Raw genomic sequence first — 19,415 nt, 5'->3', positions numbered from 1 at the left:
AGGTGTTAAGAAGCAGGCATTCTTTAGGGCAGCGTGCTGGACGCCTGCAGGAGAGTTCTAATCCAGCCTGCTCAGGGACACAGGCAGGGTTTTGGATTACACACACTGATTCCAGAGGCCTTGGATATTCCCCCTTACTTAACACATTTCCATTACTGTGCTTTACACAGTCACACCCCTATTGCAAGTACCTATTTGGTCATTTGGGGTCTTCTTTGGGGGTCTCTGGTGGGTTTTTCTGTGTCTGGTGCCCCTCCCAAGTTGAGGTCTCTGCTTCATGTCCTCAGTTCTGAGCAGGCACTGAACAGTCAGTGTTTTTCACCACAAAGACTGTAACATTTGATTTTGATCTTCTCTGGGTCCACAGAGTTCAGCTTTCATCCTCTTTGCTTCAGGTACATCCTTGATTAAATCCTCTAGGACTTCTCTAAAGATTCTCTTGGTCCTTATTTGGCCACAGCAGAATATTGTGAGTAATGTTCTATTTCTCCTGCCAAAAAGTCCACGGAGGCTCATCCATCTGGAGTCCAGCAGGTCTCAGGGAGGCTCTGGGAGGGATGGAGGCTTGTGGCAGAAGTAATGGAGGTGCAGAGATATTCCTTATCCTTCTTCTGCAATGCTGGCTTGAGAGGGCACCCTGGAGATGAGAACAGCTGCCTTTGCCACTGGAGGATCTTGTCCAGCACTGTTTGGAGGGTCTTCTCCTACAGCACCATCGCAGTTTCCTAAGAGCCTTGGATTGGGCACTGGCAGCTCCTAGACACTTGCTGATGTGCCACTTGCTCCTGGGAATGCCTTCCTTGGGACCTGGAAAGGGTTCATGACTTCCAGGCTTTTCCTGGCCATGTCCATCCTCCGGGATGAGCGGGGTCTGCTGATACCCACAGCTCTGAGGGAGCACTGAGACCTGTCTGCAGGGTCCCCTCCACCTGGATTCCAGCAATTCTCACAGAGGTCCTTTGGAGGGATGGAGGCTCTTACCAGAAGTAACTGAGGTGTGGAGATATTCCTCATCCTGTTCCTCCACAGCTGGATCGAGACAGAACCCTGGAGGTGGGAACAGCTGCCTTGGTTGCTTGAGGATCTTGTCCACCACTGTTTGTAGGGTCGTCCCATATGGCAGCGTCCTGGGAGCCATGGATTGGACATCAGCTCCTCCAGGAAATATTCTGCCCTGCCACTTGCTCCTGGGAACGCCTCACTTGGGAGCCTAGAAAGGGCTCGTTACTTCCAGGCTGTTCCTGGCCATGGGCATCCTCAGGGATCAGCAGAGCCTGCTGGCCCCAAGGGTACAGGGAGTCCTGTCCACAGGGTTACCTTGGTTTGGAGTGTGTCAGGGCTCAGGGAGGCTCTGGGAGGGATGGTTCTTGTCAAAAATAACTGAGGTGTGGAGACATTCCTAATCCTGTTCTTCCACAGCCGGATGGAGAGAGCACCCTGGAGATGGGAACAGCTGCCTGTGCCACTGAAAGATCTTGGCTAGGACTGCATGGATGGTCTTCCCACATGGCAGCATCCTCGGAGCCAGGGACTGGGCATCAGCACCTCCAGGAAGTTTTCTGCTGTGCCGCTTGCTCCTGGGAAGGCCTTAGCTGGGAGCCTGGAATGGGCTCGTTTCTTCCAGGCTTTTCCTGGCCATAAGGATGAACAGGTTTTGCTGATCCCCATGGCTCCAGGGGACCAGGCAGTGCTATCCATGGGGGCTTATCCATCTGAAGCCTGGTAGGTCTCAGGGTGGCTCTGGGAGAGATGGTGGCTCTTGCCCAAACTAACAGAGGTGCAGAGATTTTCCTTATCCTGCTCCTGCAATCCCAGATCGATGGAGCACCCTGGAGTTGGGAACACCTGGGAGACCTGTCTGTGGGGGCTCATCCCTGGGGAGTCAGGCAGTCCCCACACAGGCTCTGGGAAGAATGGAGGCTCCTGACAGAACTAACGGAGGTGCAGAGATATTTCTCCTCCTGGTCCTCCACAGCCGGATTGAGAGAGTGCCCTGGAGATGGGAACAGCTGCCTTTGACCCTGGAGGATCTTGTCCAGGACCACACAGAGGGTCTTCTCCTATGGCACCGTCACAGCATCCTGGGAGCCTTGGATCAGGCACTGGCAGCTCCAGGACTTTTCCCTGTGTGCCACTTGCTCCTGGGAACACCTTACTGGAATGGGCTTGTTACTTCCAGGCTTTTCCCAGCCATGTGCTTCCTCAGGGATTAGCAGAGTCTGCTGATCCCCTCGGCTCCAAGGGACTTGGGTGACCTATCCAGGGGGGCTCTTCCATGTGGATTCTATGAATTCTTATGGAGACCCTGGGAGGCATGGAGGCTGTTGCCAGAAGTAACTGAGTTCTGGAGGTATTTCTTATCCTGCCCCTCCACAGGCAGATCAAGAGAGTGCCATGGAGTTGGGAACACCTGCCTTTGGCACTAGTGGTTCTGGAACACTTGCTCCTGTGCCACCTGCCCCTGGGAATCCATTAATGGAATGGGCTGGGCTCCCACTGTGACTGGATTAGCGGGATCTGCAGATACCCACTGCTCCAAGGGAGCAGAGTCTTATCCATGGAGGCTCTGGGAAGGATGCAGGCTCCTGCCAGGAGTAACAGTGATATTCCTTATCCTGCTCCTCCACAGCCAGATCAAGAGAGAGCCTGGGGATGGGAACACTTCTCTTTGCCACTGGAGGATCTTGCCCAGCACCATGCAGAAGGTCTTCCCATATGGCAGCATCCTGGGAGCCCTGTATTGGGCACCAACACTTGCTCCTTTGCCACTTGATCCTGGGAATGCCTTACTGGAACAGGCTTGTTGCTTTCGGTCTCTTCCTGGCCATGTGCATCCTCAGGGATGAGTGGGGTCTGCTGATATAAAATATAAAATAAGATCCTTAATTTCCAGGAGCTACAAGCTGTAATCACACACAAAACATTTGTCATTTTTTGGTTTTGCTAAAGTTTGGGAAACTTTTCCCTTTTATACTTTTCCCTTCTAACTCATCTCTTTCCTTTCTCTCCCTTCCTCTACTCAGCAGACTTTTCCTATGGTTTATTCCTGTACAGACTCTCTGATCCTTCCACAGGACTTTATAGAGACGTAGCTGCAAAAAATTGCAAAAAATTAGATTTTTTTTTTTATTTTGATTTAGACTATGTTCAGATGATGAAACACGTATTTTACATTATCCCAAACTGGAAATTTGTTACATAATTAAGAGAAAATATATTAAGAAAGGTTTGAATAGCACAATTTAAAAAAAAGGTTCATTACCTGTCCAATTGCCATAAAGTAAATCTATATTTGTCATCTAAAGAGGAAAAAAGCTTTTTTCCCCCTTTTGATTTGACACATACATTTGGACTTTTTTCCTGTATCAAATGAAGCAGAAAGAATATGTTATTACAGCTTTATTATTTCCTAAATGCATGATGTGTGCTACAGATCACCACTGAACTGTGCCAACATTCCTGCAGGCTTGATAAACTCAGTGTAGATTTGCATCAAGAGCTATAAATCATTAACCATCCTCATGCCCTGAGGTGGAACCCTGACCCCAGCAATGCCTTCTCCTGACAGGTTCTCCATGTGTGCAGGCATCCTCCCTCCCCAGAGGTGTTCCAAGTTCCCCTCTCCCACTCCCCTCCATCTATCCATGGAATACTGACAATCCAGAATGGTTTATACACTGGGATGCTTTTTTTCCTTTGGTAGATCTGTGGCAACCCAGAACTTGCTCAGCCTCTTGTGCCCTGTTCAAGTGGGGATCTGTCACTTTTCTTCCTGCAATAATCCAATCAAACTACTTTGATACTCCTCCAAGTAATTATCAGAAGCATTTGCTGTATTTTCCAATTATGTATCTATTTTATAAACCCCAAGGTTAATAAGTACCATTAAAAAAAAATAAAAAATGACAGAGTTGTAGAAACCAAAGCCCTGCAGCCTGCTCAGCATACCTGATTCCTCCTCTCCACTGACCGTCAGGAACAGGAGACTCCCACATTGCAGGGTCTCATCTGTAGATACTGGATTAAGGACTCACAACTTCTTAAGAAAAGTAACATTATCATCTCACAGTTCTGGAAAGGTTTTGTTATCAACTGCGTTTAAAAGTAAAGCCCTGTTGCCAGGACCAATTAATGCAGGAGGGTGCTATAATGCCAGAGGTTATTTCTGTTGCTGCTCTCGTTACACTCTGTAATAACTTCTGTAGAGATCAGTGCTGGCAACAAGAATTCCAGTGGTACACCTGTTTCATTTTTCAGACTTTGCATTTCAAGAATGGTGAATTTTTCTTGGAAACTTTGAAACGGTTGTAATGAATTGCCTCAGAGATTTTATTTTATTTATTTCTAAGGCAGAATTTTCAAACATATCCTTTGGGTATGCAAATAGTTGAATGATTTTTATTTACAATTGTACATTTGCCCTGATTAATGTCCTAATTTATATTTTGCTAAATATGAGTTCTTTGGGTGTTGCCTTCTGTAAAAAATGGCTTTTCATTATTTTTTTTTAAAATATAACCCATAAGCATAAAGATGATCTCCAGAAGTGTTACAACCTTTTAAATCCACTTGTTCCCACAGAAGCACAGCATGCAAATACTACATCCAAAGATACTGATAGTTACACCAGAAAGTTTTGACTTGATGAGAGTTCTACATAGTAATGAACAGAGGACTGGGTTTATGTGTCATACAACTGTGGTGACCATGAACATACACTCTTAGCTTTTATTTATTGTCCCCATTTATAACTGCCTGCCTTCCCTTCCCTTCATGGGGAACACAGGCCTGTATTTTGCATGGGTATTTTTTTTTTACTTTGCAGTGTAGTGTGGGGTGAAGTCGCAGCCCCAAAACTGAAGTTTGAGGGGTTTGGAATATTACAAAGTGTTGGGCCGTTTTCCATGAGAGCAGTGGAGTTAATTAGATAGTTCCCGTGGACACAGCCTTGAGTTATAAAGAGTACAAGGTTAAAGCTGTTTGGCTGAGTGCAGGTGCTGCATTCCGGGGTGTTTTTATAAGAATATGTTTATATTATATGTGTGGGAAAATAGAAGTTAGGGAACTCAATAAAGCTGCCTGTTGAGCAGGCAGACATCTCTCTGGCTCATGATCCTAGTGTGTGTTGTGTATCTTTCTTCCCCCACAGACCAAGGCCTCCAACAGGTACCTACGACAGTGTAGAGTAGGGGTAGAAGACATTTTGGAGCCCAATAGTTTGATCCCCATTCAATTCATTTATAGGCGCATAGAAATCAGGAGCTGGACTCGATGGTGCTGAAGGGCCCCTCCCAACTCAGCACATTCCATGAAGTCCAACTGTCCACCCAGTAATGCCCCAGGAACCCCCAAACCACTGAACCGTGTCCCTCATCACCAGATCCAGATGCCTCTGAAACACCTCCAGGGATGGGGACTCCACCTGGGCGACCTATTCCAGCGCCCGACGACCCTGTCGGTGAAAACAACTATTCCAGTCTCTGGCCTGGATCTGCCCGGCCTCGGCCCGAGGCCATTGGGTCCTCCCAGCACCGGCTCCTTCCCAGCAGCCGCCTGAGGAGAAGGCGGCTCACGGTTCCCCTGTGCCCCCCGGTCGGCCCCACTCAGCTCCGGATGGGGAGGGAACGTGCCCTACTATGGTTCCAGTCACTCCCAGTCACTCCCAGTATATCCCAGTTGCCTCCAACATGCTGCCAGGTGCTCCCAGTACGATCCCAGTTGCCCCACTTCTGGTCCTGCTGGATCCAGTCTGGGTCTCGGTGTATCCCAGTGTCCCCCCTGCCCCCCCACCCCGGTGTCACCCCCTTTTCTCTCCCCGCAGAGCTCCTGAGGCAGCGGTGGCCGCAGCCCCTCCCCGGGGCCTCAGGTCCAACTTGGACACCCCCCCCCACTCCCCGAGGATTTTGGGAGGGATCATGTGTCCCCCGTCCCCTACTGTCACTCTGCCTCTACCCAGTTGCTTCCAGTGATCCCAGTAAAGCTTCCCAGTTCTCCCCAGTCCTGGTTTTTGGGGGGCACTGGGGGAGGGGCTTGGGGGAATCCCAAGGGCTGGAGACGAGTTTGGGGGGGCAGAACTGGCCCTGGGATGGATCAGGAATGGGGACCTCTCTGTGTCCCCCTGTGTCAACCTGCTCGGGGGGGGGCTTTGGGAGAACACCTGCCCCTCAACAGGCACCCAGTTCACCCCAAAAGGTGCTGGGACCTCCCCAAAACCTCCCTACGGACCCTCAAGGACCCCCAAACACACTCAAAGCTCACTCAGGACCCCACCTAACCCCTTTTCTGGGGGACTTCTCTGGGCACTGGCGGTGCTGGGAGCCCCCCTGGCTGCAGGCGAGGAGCTCTCGGGTGAGCGGGGGGTGGGAAGGGGAGGATGGTGGGAAAAGGGGGGTCAGAGAGGATAAAGGGGTGGTGGGACCCCAAACTGAGTGGGACGGGAGTGGGACCCCCCAAAAGTGGAGGGGGAGGGGCACTGAGGTTTGGGGGATGATGGGAAATGGGTGGGAGAGGTCAGAAGAGTGGGGAAAGGGGGAGGTGGGACCCCCAAACTGAGCATGAGGGGACTGGGGAGTGGGGGGATGATGTGGAAAGGATGAGAGAGGCAGGAAAAATGGGGGTTGGGACCCCCAAAGTGATCCTGAGGGGGGCTGGGGATTGAGGGGACCATGGAAAAGTGGAAGGAACAGGGAGAAGGGTGGAAAAGGGGGGGTGGTCTGGCGGGTCCAACTGTCCCATGGGAGTCTTTGGGCACAGGGAGGTTGGCAAAGGGGGGTGACCCCCCTGAGCTCCCAATTTACTGTAGGGTGCTGGGGGCTGCTGGATCCAATCTCAGCCTTGGATTATGCCAACAGTTTCAGTTTAGAGGAATTACAGAGGTGTGACTGAACCACTTTCATCCCCCAGGTTTTAATGATGGCAAATCACATCTATTGATAGAAATGAATTATTTAGGGTTACAAATGACCAGACAAAAGATCTTCATCAGAATTATTTACTACACAATATAAACACTAAAACTACCAGGAGTACAGGATAAGATAGGGCAGTGCTCTACACTAAAGAAATTGTTGAAGCAATTCTACTAAAGCTGGTACAAAAGCAACAATTCTTAATAAGAGATGGATGGAACTCCCCCAGACCAACGCTTGTGGGGAGATCTCTGCTCTCAACCTCCAGTAGTGACCTTGGGGGAGTCCCCAGTGAAGGCAGGAATCTCCACACACCCCCCCAAGAAGGGTTCTGCTGGAAGAATATGCCCCTGTGAAAGGGGATGGCCCTTTCTGGTCGAAAGGGATGGATTGACAGTCACTGGACTCCAGGGGTTGCCTCACCATCAGGGGGTTCATTCTGGGTGGAAGCAGCGGTTGACGCTCTTTCCACAGTTGGGGCACTGGTAGGGTTTCTCTTACTGGTGGGTCCGTTGGTGTGAGGTCAAGGTAGAGCTCCTGGTGAAGCTCTTCCCACACTCCCCACACTTGTAGGGTCTCTCCCCGCTGTGGATGCGCCGGTGCCTGACGAGGGTGGAGCTGCGGTTGAAGCTCTTCCCGCAGTCGGTGCAGTGGAAGGGCCTCTCCTCTGTGTGTGTCCGCTCATGCCTGAGGACATCTGAGCTGGTCTGAAACCTCTTCCCACATTCCAAGCACTCGTAGGGCCGTTCCCCAGTGTGGATGAGCTGGTGGGCATGGAGGTGGGAGTTGATCCTGAAGCTCTTTCCACATTCCCTACACATGTAGGGCCGCTCCCCAGTGTGAATGTGCTGGTGTCGGATCAGGTCAGTGCTGTCCCTGAAGCTCTTCCCACACTCCACACACTTGTAGCGCCATTCCCCAGTGTGGGTGTGCTGGTGGCGGATCAGGTGGTCTCTCTTGCTGAAGCTCTTCCCACACTCCAAGCACCTGAAGGGCTTCTCCCTGCTGGGAGGCTGCTCAGGGACCACCAGGTCAGAGCTCTCGCTCAAGCTCCATCTGCCTTCCCGGCACAGGCTGGGACTTTCCTCCTCAGAGCACCCTGGGCTGGCTTTAGAGACCCTCCTCCTGGGGGACCTTCGTGGCTTTCCCTCCCCGCTGCCTTCCTGCACCGTGGAGCCCTTCAAAACGGCCTCTCCCACCAGGCTCTGCCGGGGGGATTTGTCCTCTGTGCTCTCCGTCCTCAGCTCAGGGCCTGGGGCAGGAAGGAAGAAGGACAGGGAGGGGATTTGCCTCCGGCCCAGAGGGAAGGCCAAGGACATCCCCCCAACTCTGGCCCCGGCAGGACGGCGGCGGCAGCGGGGTTGTCCTGCAGCCGGGGGCCATGCTCAGCTGGGAGATACAGGACAAGACAGGGCAAAGGGGCACTGACTTCCTCCTCACCTGCCTGGGGGTCCCGGGGCATCTTCCTCTTCCTCGCAGCCTCCTCCTCCATCCACCCAAGCTTTGGGAAGGAGAAATCCTGCTGGGTGGGAAAACAAGGGCTGATTGCATTGGCTTGGGGGTTCCTCCTGCCCAAGTCCATCTCTAGAACTCACTGGGCATCCTGTGACCATAAAAACCTCCAAAACACCAAGATTCAGCCCAGAAAAACCCAAACCACCCAGATTCAGGCAAAAAGCCCCTCAGAAATAGCAAGACCCCCCCATCCCCCTAAAATGCAAAACTTTGAGATTCAGCTAAAAATACTCCAAAACATGAAGATTAGCCAAAAAAAATCTCTCCCAGAAGTTCCCCCTCTCTGGTCTCTCCCCTCTGGGATTCAGAGGGTCTCCCCTCTCTGGGATGCTGGAGGTCGCACTTACAGATGCTGGGAGTGTTGGGGGTCCCAAGGGTTCCTTCTCCTCCGACTCTCGCCTTCGGGGTGCCGCGTTCCCAGACATTCCCCCTCTCCAGGTTCTCCACTTTGTTGTCCCAGGGATCCCAGGGGTCCCCACTGTCCAGGCTTCCCCTTCTCCACACCCCATTTCAGGCTCCCAGAGGTCCTGGGACTCCTCCCTCTCCCTGCTCCCCCCTCCAGGCTGCCGGGGGTCCCCCAGTTCCGGCATCGCCCCGCTCCGCTCTCCACACTTGGTAGCTCCCGGGTTCCACCCCCAGCACTCCCAGGGGGGCCCCAAACCCACTGTGTCCCCCCTGCCAGCACCGGGCTGACAATGGAGCCGGTGGGGCCTGATCCAGCAACACCAATCCCCAACACAGGGGGGGGACCTGCATCCCCCCACCCACCGTTGGGGTTCTGCCGCCAACCCAGCCCAGCACCCCCAAAAAACACCTCCTGCCCACCCCCAAGAGCCCCCAGGGGCACAGCCCTGCACAAGGGTCGGCTGTGCCCAAGGCAACCAAACAGCCCCACAGGTGGGGGGACAGCAGAGGTTGCCCCAGGTCAACAAGAGCAAGGAGTGGATTGGGCCCCCTGCCATGTGGGCGGGCTCTGGGCTCAGCCTGACCAGGGACAATTTGGCACCAACAGCACGGCCCCGACCACTGCCCCGACACAGGGGGCCTGAGCTCCCCCCTCTCCAGGCTCTCAGGGCTCTCACAGCTCCCCCCTCTCTCCAGCCTCCCCCACCCTCCAGGAATCAAGGCATAGGGACACCAAGGCAGCCCCATGGCAACTCTGTTCCCTCTCTCCCCCTTCCCCTTAGTCCCCTTCTCCCACCACTCTCCCATTGTATCTCCAAACCCCGGCTCCCCTTGGGGGTGACCCACTGCCCCTCGTGCTCCCTTTGGGGGTCCCACCCGCTCTTTTCGCTTCTCTCACCCCTTTCCCATCGTGGCCGCTCCGCTCACCCAACAGCAGCAGGAAGGGCAGGGACAGGGGCAGAGCAGCAACAACAACAGCAGTAGAAGAATCATCCCCCCATCCCACGGTTGCCTGGGAAGGGGGAACTCGTCCCAAATATCCTGGGGGAGAATGCACGGGGGGTCGGGACATCCTCAGGCTGTGAGTACAGATTTCCCTGCAAAGTCTGCAGTGAGTCAAGCTCTGGAGAGCAGATTGTGCCCCATGGATGGGATTGCAGAGGGTCCCTCAGGTCCCCAGTGTGAATCAGCAACCGGGAATACACACAAAAGGCCCCCCAAAGATTTCTGGGGGAGTGTCCTTTAGGGAGGGGACAGTGTCACCCCACGAGGGTGGGACTGGTGAAACAGAGCAGGGATTTTTAGATGCTGGAATCCTTCTCTGAGAAGAGGCTCACAGATCCCACTCTGAGGAATGCTGCATTTAGGTTAAAATGACAGAGACAGAGAATATGTTATGAGATTACTTAAGGGAGAGAAGGTACCAGGCTCTGAGAGGCCTACCTGTGCTTGGTATGCTCTATTCTAATGAAAGATAAGAAAATGGTTGGCCTAGTAGTCATAAATTAGATAGGATGGACATTTAGGGGGTGTGAAGAGCTGAGTAAAGGGGTTTTTAGTAAGACTTTTGCACATAGTCAGAAAGAGTTGAAAAGTTCATGACGATGAGGAAGAGAGAAACGACCCTCAGGAGGCTGAAGAAACAGTAACGACCCCCAGAAACCTCCACAAAAGGATGACTCTGCTTCAAGTTCCACCTGAACCCCGCCTAATATCAATATTATAACTGGATGTTGTAATTTTAGTGAATATTCACCTAAAATATTGTAATCCCTCACTAAGACTGTATAAATTGCATGCCTTTTCACTGAAAACTTTAGAGCTATTTTGCCCAGCGCAAACTGGTAGCTCTTCAACATTGCACAGAATAAATACCCTTGCTGCTTAAAGATCAAATTTTGTCTCTGAGCAGTTGTTTTATGCTGTTTTTGGCGTCACTGGCAAGTGTGAGGCTGCTCCAGGTGTCTGGAGGAGGACTTGCACTCTGCTCAGCCCCATCAGTGGCTGGTATCAACACCCCCAGCTGCCCCTGGCCCTGGGCAGCTCTGTTGCCACAGGCTGTGCCCTCACCATGTCCCTGCCCATGTCCCTGTCCCTTGGCTCTCTCTCTGCCAGCTCACTGTGGGGCACATGGGCTGGGGGTCCCTCCCACGCCCCCCGGGCAGCCGGCGTTGGCTGGGGGGATGTGAGGGCTGGGCCTGCTCAGCACAGCCCCGGCCTCGTGCCCAGCGCCTCTTTCCTGCCTCACACAAGAGCTTCCCGTTCCCCCCAGGGCTCCCCTGCTGCTGCCTCTGCTCCTGGCCCTGCCTTTGCTGCTCCCTTGGCTGGGGCAGCGGCTGCAGGGGGGGGATGGCAGCAGCTTCAGCTCCACGGCACTTCCTGGGGGGAGCTCAGCCCGGGGGGGACGGGCAGGGACCTGATGGGGATGGACAGGGGCCCAGCAGGGACAGCCAGGGCCTGCAGGGGAAGGCACAGGGACAACCTGGCCCCCCACACTGCCAGGGTTGTCTCTGCTCCTCCTTGCAGGCTCCGTGGCCAGGCACAGTTTGTGTTTCTGGGTGCCCACCATCTCAGCACTTGCAGCCGCTCAAATCAGCGCCCGCAGCTCTGCAGCAAAGCCCCAGCTCACCTGGCACACAGGGGATGGACACAGCACCTTCTTGGGGATGGGCAAACACAGCTTTGTCTCTTCCCCACCACGGGGCTCTCCTTCCTCAGCAGCACCTCTGACTCGCAGTTATTCTCAGGGTCACTTCAGGGACAGCTCTGGGGTCACCTCCAGGCCAGTTCTCAGGCTCACCTCAGGGCCTGGGCTCAAGGACATGAACCTGCAGGGAGGGGAGATGATGTGCAAGCTCAAAGCTGCCTGCTTGCAGGCACTGGGCTGGGAGCTTCTTTCTCCTTCTAGAATCATCCCAGAACTTAGCCTGCTTTTCTAACGCCACATATTTACAGACTAACCTTGGAGATATATATGGACAGACATCTCCATCACCCTGTGGATGGAGCCTCAAGCATGTGCTGCCACAGGAATGGGAATCAGAGAATCACAGAATCAGTTGGGTTGGAAAAGACCTCAGAGATCATCAAGTCCAACCCTTGATCCAACCCCACCGTGGTTCCCAGACCATGGCACTGATGCCACATCCACTCTCACCTTCAACACCTCCACGGATGCTGACTCCAGTCCCTTCCTGCCCAGCCCATTCCAATGCCTGATTACTCTCTCAGGAAAAAATTTCTTCCTAATATCCAACCTAAACCTCCCCTGGCACAGCTGAAGACCCAGCTCTCTTGTCCTACTGCTGCTTCCTGGCAGAACAGCCCCACCCCCACCTGGCTACACCCTCCTGGCAGGGAGTTGCAAAGAGTGAGGCCTGAGCCTCCTCTTCTCCAGCCTCAACAATCCCACTTCCCTCAGCCTCTCCTCACACCACTTGTGCTCCACTCCCTTCCCCAGCCTCACTGCTCTTCTCTGGACCTGCTCCAGCCCCTCAATGTCCTTCCTGAGCTGAGGGCCCAGAGCTGGACACAGCACTCCAGGGGTGGCCTCACCAGCGCTGAGTCCAGGCCAACAATCACTTCCCTGCTCCTGCTGACACACTCTTTCTGATCCAGGCCAGGATCCATTGGCCCTCTTGGCCACCTGGCCACGCTCTGGCTCCTGTTCAGCTTCCTGGCAATCCACACTCCCAGCTCCCTTTCTGCCTGCCTGCTCTCCAGACACTCTGGCCCCAGCCTGGGGGGCTGACGGGGCTTCTTGTGTCCAAAGGGCAGGACCCGGCCCTTGGCCTGCTTGAACCTCATCCCCTTGGAATCAGCCCATGGATCCAGCTTGGCCAGGTCCCTCTGCAGAGCCCTCCTGCCTTCCAGCACATCAACACACCCCCAGCTTGGTGTCAGCTGCACATTTGCTGATGAAATGCCTGGTTCTGCAGGAGCTGGAGATGCTCAAGGGGGAGCAGGACCAAGTCAGGGACCTGGGGGGCTTTGGGGTCCAGGAGGGTCCTGGGGGAGCTGGGGAGGGACTCTGGGGATTGGGAGTACAAAGTAGGAAAGACCAGTACAAAACAGCACAGAGCAGTATGTCCTCACTGCTCCCTGGATCTCTCCTAGAGCTGGGCCACCTTGTTGTGGGACACCTGAGCCCCCTCCCAGTGCCCTCCCAGTACAGCCCAGTGCCCCCAGTACAGCCCATTGTGCTCCTGTCACAGGGTGCTGGGTGATCCCTCTTTGGGAGGGGTTGGAAGGGATTTGAGGGGGGGCTGGGGGAAATTTGGGGGAATCTGTGAGGGTTGGATGGGGATTTGGGGGGTTTTGTGGAGCTTTGGGTGCACCTGGGGGAGTTAAAAGGGGTCTTGGGAGGTCAAAGGGATCAGTGGGGGGAGGGGATTAAAGGGAAATTGGAGGTTAGGGGACATTTGAGGGGGTTAATGGAGCCTGGGAGGAGAGAGGAGGGGCAGCACCACAAGCAGGTGAGTCCTGAGACCCCCCTGGTGTCTCCCCAAGACCCTCTGATGTCCCTAATTCCCCCCTTGACACCCCAAGACCCCCCTAGTGTTTCCAATGTCCTTGGGGCCTCCCCATGGCCTTAATTCCCCCCTTGACACCCCCAATTCCACTGTCCCCAAACCCCTTCCCACTGTCCCCAAACCCCATCCCTGATGTCCCCAGCCCTCCATCTCATCCCAGGAGCCCCCCCTGGACACTCTGACCCCAAAAATGCCCCCCCCCCACACGCTCACAGAAAAGTCAAGGGCATCTGGGGACACGTTGGGGACAGCTGGGGGGCTTTGGGAGGCACTGAGTGATTCCTGGGGGATACTGGGACATACTGGGGGGAAGCAGGGGACACTGAGAGGGACTGGGGGATTACTGAGGGATGCCAGGAGGGCACTGGGAGAGACTGGGGAGTTACTGGGGCATTACCAGGACACACAAGGGGACACTGGGAGGTTACTGGGCCATACTGGGGGTTACTGGGTGCTCACTGGAGCATACTGGGGGGCAGTGGGAGGTCATTGGGACACACTGGCTGGTCACTGAGGGGGTTACTGGGTCGTACTGAGAGTCACTGGGAGGTCACTGGGCTATACTGGGGACACTGGGTTCCCTTTACTCGGATGTGGTACATTTCTCCCCCCAGACTTTAGGGGGCACCCCCAGGACTCCTTCCCCTGGGGCTGGGAGATCCCCTGAACCCCACTGCTGGGCTTTAGGGGACCCTCGGGCCCCCCTCCCTATGGGGTCTCTGTGTGTTGAGTGTTGGGGGTCTCTGGAGTTCGGAAGGGGCATTGGGATCCCCTTTCCCTGGGGTCGGTCCGCCGGGCCGACAGAGGCGCTTGGCAAGGAAGGGTAATGGCGGGCCGCGCGGGGCCTCATGGGAGTTGCAGTTCCTTCATGAGTACTCCACTGGCGCGCCTGCGCAGTGCAGCCAGACCCCGAGTGGGTTCCAGGCCCCGCGCTCTGACCCTCGGGAACCCCCGAACCCCTCGGCTAAACCCTCCCGAGCCTCCAGCCTTTCCACCCACAGCCGCGCTCCCCGCAGCCCCGAGGGGATACCCAGAGCCTCGCCCTCGCCACAGCCCCCGCCAGCTCTCACAGCGCAGCCGCAAGCACCGCCGCCATCTTTTCCCAGCAGTCAACACGGCGCTCTGCGCGCGCAACGCCTTCAGAAACCTCGGCGCAGCAATTCAGTACGCCCTCCACCTGCCCGCCCACTGTGCTGCGCGGGGCACCATGGGAATTGCAGTCCCTAAGGGGTTCTTTTCCACCCTTCTCCCTGTTCCTCCCACTTTTCCATGGTCCTCTCAATCCCCAGTTTCCCCCCCAGGATCGCTCTGGGCGTCCCAACTCCCACTTCCCCCGCAGCCCCACCCCTTCCACATCATCCCCCCACTCCCCAGCCTCCTCATCTTCAGTTTGGGGGTCCCACCCTCCCCTTTCCCCACTCTTCTGACCTCTCCCACCCATTTCCCATCATCCCCCAAACCTCAGTGCCCCTCTCCCTCCACTTTTGTGGGGTCCCACTCCCGTCCCACTCAGTTTGGGGTCCCACCATCCATTTTGTCCCCTCTGACCCCTCTTTTCCCACTGTCCCCCCCTTCCCACCACCCGCTCACCCCAGAGCTCCTCGCCCACAGCCAGGGGGGCTCCCAGCACCACCAGTGCCCAGAGAAGTTCCCCCCAAAAAAGGGGTTAGGTGGGGTCCTGGGTGGGCTTTGAGTGTGTTTGGGAGTGCTTGGGGGGCTGTGAGGAGGTTTTGGGAGGTCCCAGCACCTTTTGGGGTGAGCTGGGTGCCTATTGAGGGGTAGGTGCCAGCCCGAAGTCCCCCCAGAGCAGGTTGACACAGGAGGAACACAGGAGGGTTGCAATTCCCGATCTATCCCTGGGCCGGTTCTGCCCCCCACGGACTCAGCTCCTCCATCTGTGTCCCCCCTGTGCCACTGCCCCCCAATAAATGGGACTGGGGGAATGGGAAGCTTTACTGGGATCACTGGGAGCAGCCAGGTGGTGTCAGAATAAAAGCAGGGCTGGGGGGGACACATGACCCCCCCAAAATCCCTGTGAGGACTGGGGGGGGAGGGTCCTGGGAGGGGCTGCGGCCGCTGGTGGCTCAGGAGCTCTGTGGGGAGAGAAAAGGGGGTGACACCGGGGTGGGAGGTCCCTGGGGGGGTACAGATGCTCTGGGGGGGACACACAACCCCCCGGACCCCCCTCACCTTCTGGCACAGGTAGAAACCGAGCCCCAGCACCAGGGAGATGAAGCCCATGGCCCCTAATTAGGACCAATTCCTCAGGCTAATGAAGCCCAGCAGGGCCAGGGCCACTGTGTGATCACACACAGGGCGGTGTGTGATCCCGGTAGGAAGCGGGGAGGGCCCAGTGGTGTATCATAGAAATAAATTAAGACATATCTCCCTTTTACCCCCTGGGCAGTGACCATGAAGAAGTGTCCCTGCTTCACAGGAGAAGCTCCACACACTTCAAGAAAGTCTGTGGAAGAATCTGCTCTATGAAAATTGGCCCTGGGCTTTTATGCTTATCCAGTCATGGATTGCCAGTCACATATTCCCAGACCAGTGAGCAGCTGATCTGTCAAACTCTGCTTCCAAAAGCAGGATGTGTGTTGGAAGGCTGGGGAACCAGGCTGGTTTTGGCACAATTCAACACTAAACCAACACCTTGGCACCAGCAGTAACTCACCACAGAGAGCGTGCATTGCTTGAATTCTCCCATCAGATTCTTTTCTGTGGGGTGAAGTCACAACCCCACAACTGAAGTTTGAGGGTTTTGGAACATTATAAAGTGTTGGGCCATTTTCCATGGGAGCAGTAGAGCTAATTAGATAGTTCCCATGGACACAGTCTTGAGCTGTGTGGCTGAGTGCAGGTGCCGCGTTCCTGGATGTTGTTGTAAGAATATGTTTGTGTTGTGTGTGGGAAAGTGGAACTTAGCACCTAATAAAAAAGCTGCCTGCTCAGCGTAGCGGGCAGACATCTCTCTGGCTCTTCATCCTAGTGTGTCTCTTCATCCTAGTGTGTGTGTGTCGCATGTCTTTCTTCCCCCACAGGACCGAGACCTTTCGACAGATACCCAGCGACACTTTTCCAGGTAGAACATCCTGCTCCAAGGGGTCATTGTGACACTGCAGAATATCATGGAACCACGGGGAGCCTGGGACACTGTGGATCCTGATGGAATCAAGGGGCCTTTGAAATGCTGCGGAAACTCATGGAATCAAGGGGCCACTGTGACACTGCAGGGCCTCATGGATTCAAAGCAAACCTGGGACACTGTGTAACCTCATGGAACCAAGGGGACATTGTGTCAGGCAGGAACTCATGGAGCCAAAGGAACCCTGGGATGCTGCAGAACATCATGGCATCAAAAGGCCACTGTGGCACTGCAGGGCCTCATGGCACAAAATCAACAGAGGGACATTGCGGAACCTCGTAGAATCAACAGGACATTACAGAATCACAGACTCAAAGAATATGCCAAGGTGGAAGGGATTCACCAGGATCACTGAGTCCAACACTTAGCCCTGCTCAGGATCACCCCCAAGAGTCACATTGTGTGTCTGAGAGTATCATCCAAATGCTGCTTGAGCTCTGGCAGCCTCGGTGCTGCGCCCACTGCCCTGGGGAGCCTGTTCAGTGCCCAACCACCCTCTGGGGGAAGAACTTCTTTCTAATATCCAATCTAACCCTACCCCGACACAAATTCAGGCCATTCCCTCGGGTTCTGTCGCTGCTCATGAGTGATCAGTCCCTGCCCCTCCTCTTCCCTCATGAGGATGTTGAAGGTTGCAGTGAGGCCTCCCCTCAGTCTCCTCTTCTCCAGCTAAACACACCAAGTGCCCTCAGTGTCCTCACACGCCTTCCCCCCAAGGCTCTTCCCCATCTTGGTTGCCCTCCTTTGGACACTCTCTAAGGGCTCGATCTCTCCCTTCCATTGTGTCCCCCAAACTGCCCCAATGGTGCAGGTGAGGCCGCCCCAGGGCAGAGCAGAGCGGGACAATCCCCTCCCTGGCCCGGCCGGCCATGCTGGGCCTGATGCCCCCCAGGACAGGCTTGGCCCTCCTGGCTGCCAGGGCACTGCTGACTCAGGGCAAACTGGCCACCCACCAGCACCCCCAGGGCCCTTTTCCAGACTCTCCTTCCCAGTCTGTCCATCCATGCGGGGCTGCCCCATCCCAGGGCAGAATCCCCTTGTTGAAATTCCCAAGGTTGGTGATTCTCAGCCCTTGGATCTGTCGAGGTCTCTCTGCAGGACCTCCCTGCCTTCCAGAGAATCAACAGCTCCTCCCAGTTTTGGGTCACCTGCAAACTTGCTCCATGTCCCTTCCAGTGCTGCATCCAAGTCATTGATGGAGATGTTGGAGAGCACAGGGTCCAGATGGAGCCATGTGGAACCCCACTAGTGACCCCCATGTGATGTCACCTGTTGTAAGACAGAAATTGTGTGAACAATTTCTTTTGCATTTCTGTGTGTTTCACCTTGGCATAGCTGAATGCTGATAGTAAAAATTACTGCGCCACTAAGATGGCTACAGGACCCGAAGTTAGAACAAAGGTGGATTCATGCCAGATGCCAAGGAGGAGTTTTGGCAAAGTGAATAAGGTGTTCTCATCTCCTACGACCACCTGTTTTGGTCCAATTAGCAGTGGACAGCAGAACAGTTTTCCTTATGCAACCAATGTAGTGTGAACAAGAAACTAAGCGTCATGAGCACTATATAATCTTTCTTCTAATAAAGATGACATATTGCCTGATCATATTGACCTAAGAGCATCTGTCCGTTCCCTTCCATCGAAAGTCACCCCAGTCACTGTCACCCTCTGTGCCTGACCTGGGAGCCAATTGCTCACCCAGCACAGGATGTGTTTATCCAGCAGTGGGCTGGACACTGTCCAGAGGGATCCTGGGAGAGACAGGATAGAAAGCTTTACTGAAATCCAGAAAGATCACATCAACTGACTTCCCTTGGTCAGCCAGGTGGGTCACCTTGTCATAGAAGGAAATCAGGTTGGAGAAGCAGGGCTTTCTGCTCCTGAAGCCCTGCTGGCTGTCACCAATGACTGCGTTGTCTTTCAGGTGTTTTTCAACACCTCCCAGAATAATCTTCTCCATAACTTTACCAGGCACTGAAGGGAGACTGACAGGGCTGTAGTTTCCAGGGTCCTCCTTCTTGCCCTTCTTGAAAATCGGGACAACTTTCACCAGCTTCCAGTCAGCCGGGGTCTTCTAGGATTCCCAAGACCTCTCAAAAATCATCGAGAGAGATTTTGTGATGACATCAGCAACTCTTGGAGGATTCTGGGATGAATCCCATCAGGCCCCAGAGATTTGTAGGGATCCAGCTGGAGCAGCAGATCCGGCATAATGTCAGCCTCAAACTGGGAGTTGCTCATTCTCACAGTCATGGTCCTGCAGCTCAGGGCACTGAGACCCCCTTGGCCCCTAATCTGTGTTGAAGACAGAGGCAAAGAGAGTGTTAAACACCTCTGCCTTGTCTCTGTCCCTGTTTGGGAGGTGACTACCCCCATCTTGGAGTGGGCCACTGATATTTCTGTACTGCCTATTTGTAGGGAACACGTGTTGTTGTACCTTTATATAATAAAGAAGGATGAGCACGCTCTTCTGAGGTGGAGAACAAAGAGGTTTATTTCAAATTCGGTGCTTCCTTTTATCCCTTAGAACCACGTGACCTCCTTAACCAATAGGGTTGTCTATTTCAGCACATGCTCCCCTGGGCATTCCTGCCCCAGTACATCCTCTGTACCTTGGACACGCCTCCTACACCTAATGCCATTAATCTATTTGAAAAAAAATCCATTTTTTTGTTCCCCACGTTTCTGGTAGCTTCAAGTCCAGTTGAGCTTTGTCCACACGAATTTTTTCCCTACAGCAGCAAGCAGCATCTCTAAATTCTTCCCATGTCACTGGACCTTCCTTCCAGTGGTCACGCACTTTCCTTTTCTGCCTTATCTGCAAGTCATGATGGCCCCTTTATTCCATAAGGCCCTGCAGTGTCACTTGACTCCATGAGGCTCAGAAATGTCTCAGAGTTCCTTTGGTTCC

The 19,415-nt window shown here is 54.4% G+C and overlaps 1 long non-coding RNA gene across 2 annotated transcripts; it reads right to left on the bottom strand.

Annotated features, from left to right (window-relative positions):
* Nucleotides 1-8,190: 8,190 nt before the first annotated feature.
* Nucleotides 8,191-14,464, bottom strand: LOC116781675. Of its 2 annotated transcripts, none has more exons than XR_004354931.1 (3): nucleotides 14,391-14,464; nucleotides 11,458-11,656; nucleotides 8,191-8,430 (listed from the first exon to the last, which is right to left on the bottom strand). It is a non-coding gene; the product is annotated as an uncharacterized LOC116781675 (long non-coding RNA). The 2 variants fall into 2 exon arrangements; XR_004354930.1 differs by having other exon boundaries at nucleotides 8,191-8,427.
* Between the last annotated feature and the right edge of the window lie 4,951 nt (nucleotides 14,465-19,415).

Source organism: Chiroxiphia lanceolata, unplaced genomic scaffold (genome assembly GCF_009829145.1).
Source record: "Chiroxiphia lanceolata isolate bChiLan1 unplaced genomic scaffold, bChiLan1.pri scaffold_52_arrow_ctg1, whole genome shotgun sequence".
In the NCBI taxonomy this organism is placed as follows: Eukaryota; Metazoa; Chordata; class Aves; order Passeriformes; family Pipridae; genus Chiroxiphia; species Chiroxiphia lanceolata.
The sequence above is the reverse complement of the archived record's forward strand: the minus strand, read 5'-3'. Positions and strand labels throughout refer to the sequence as shown.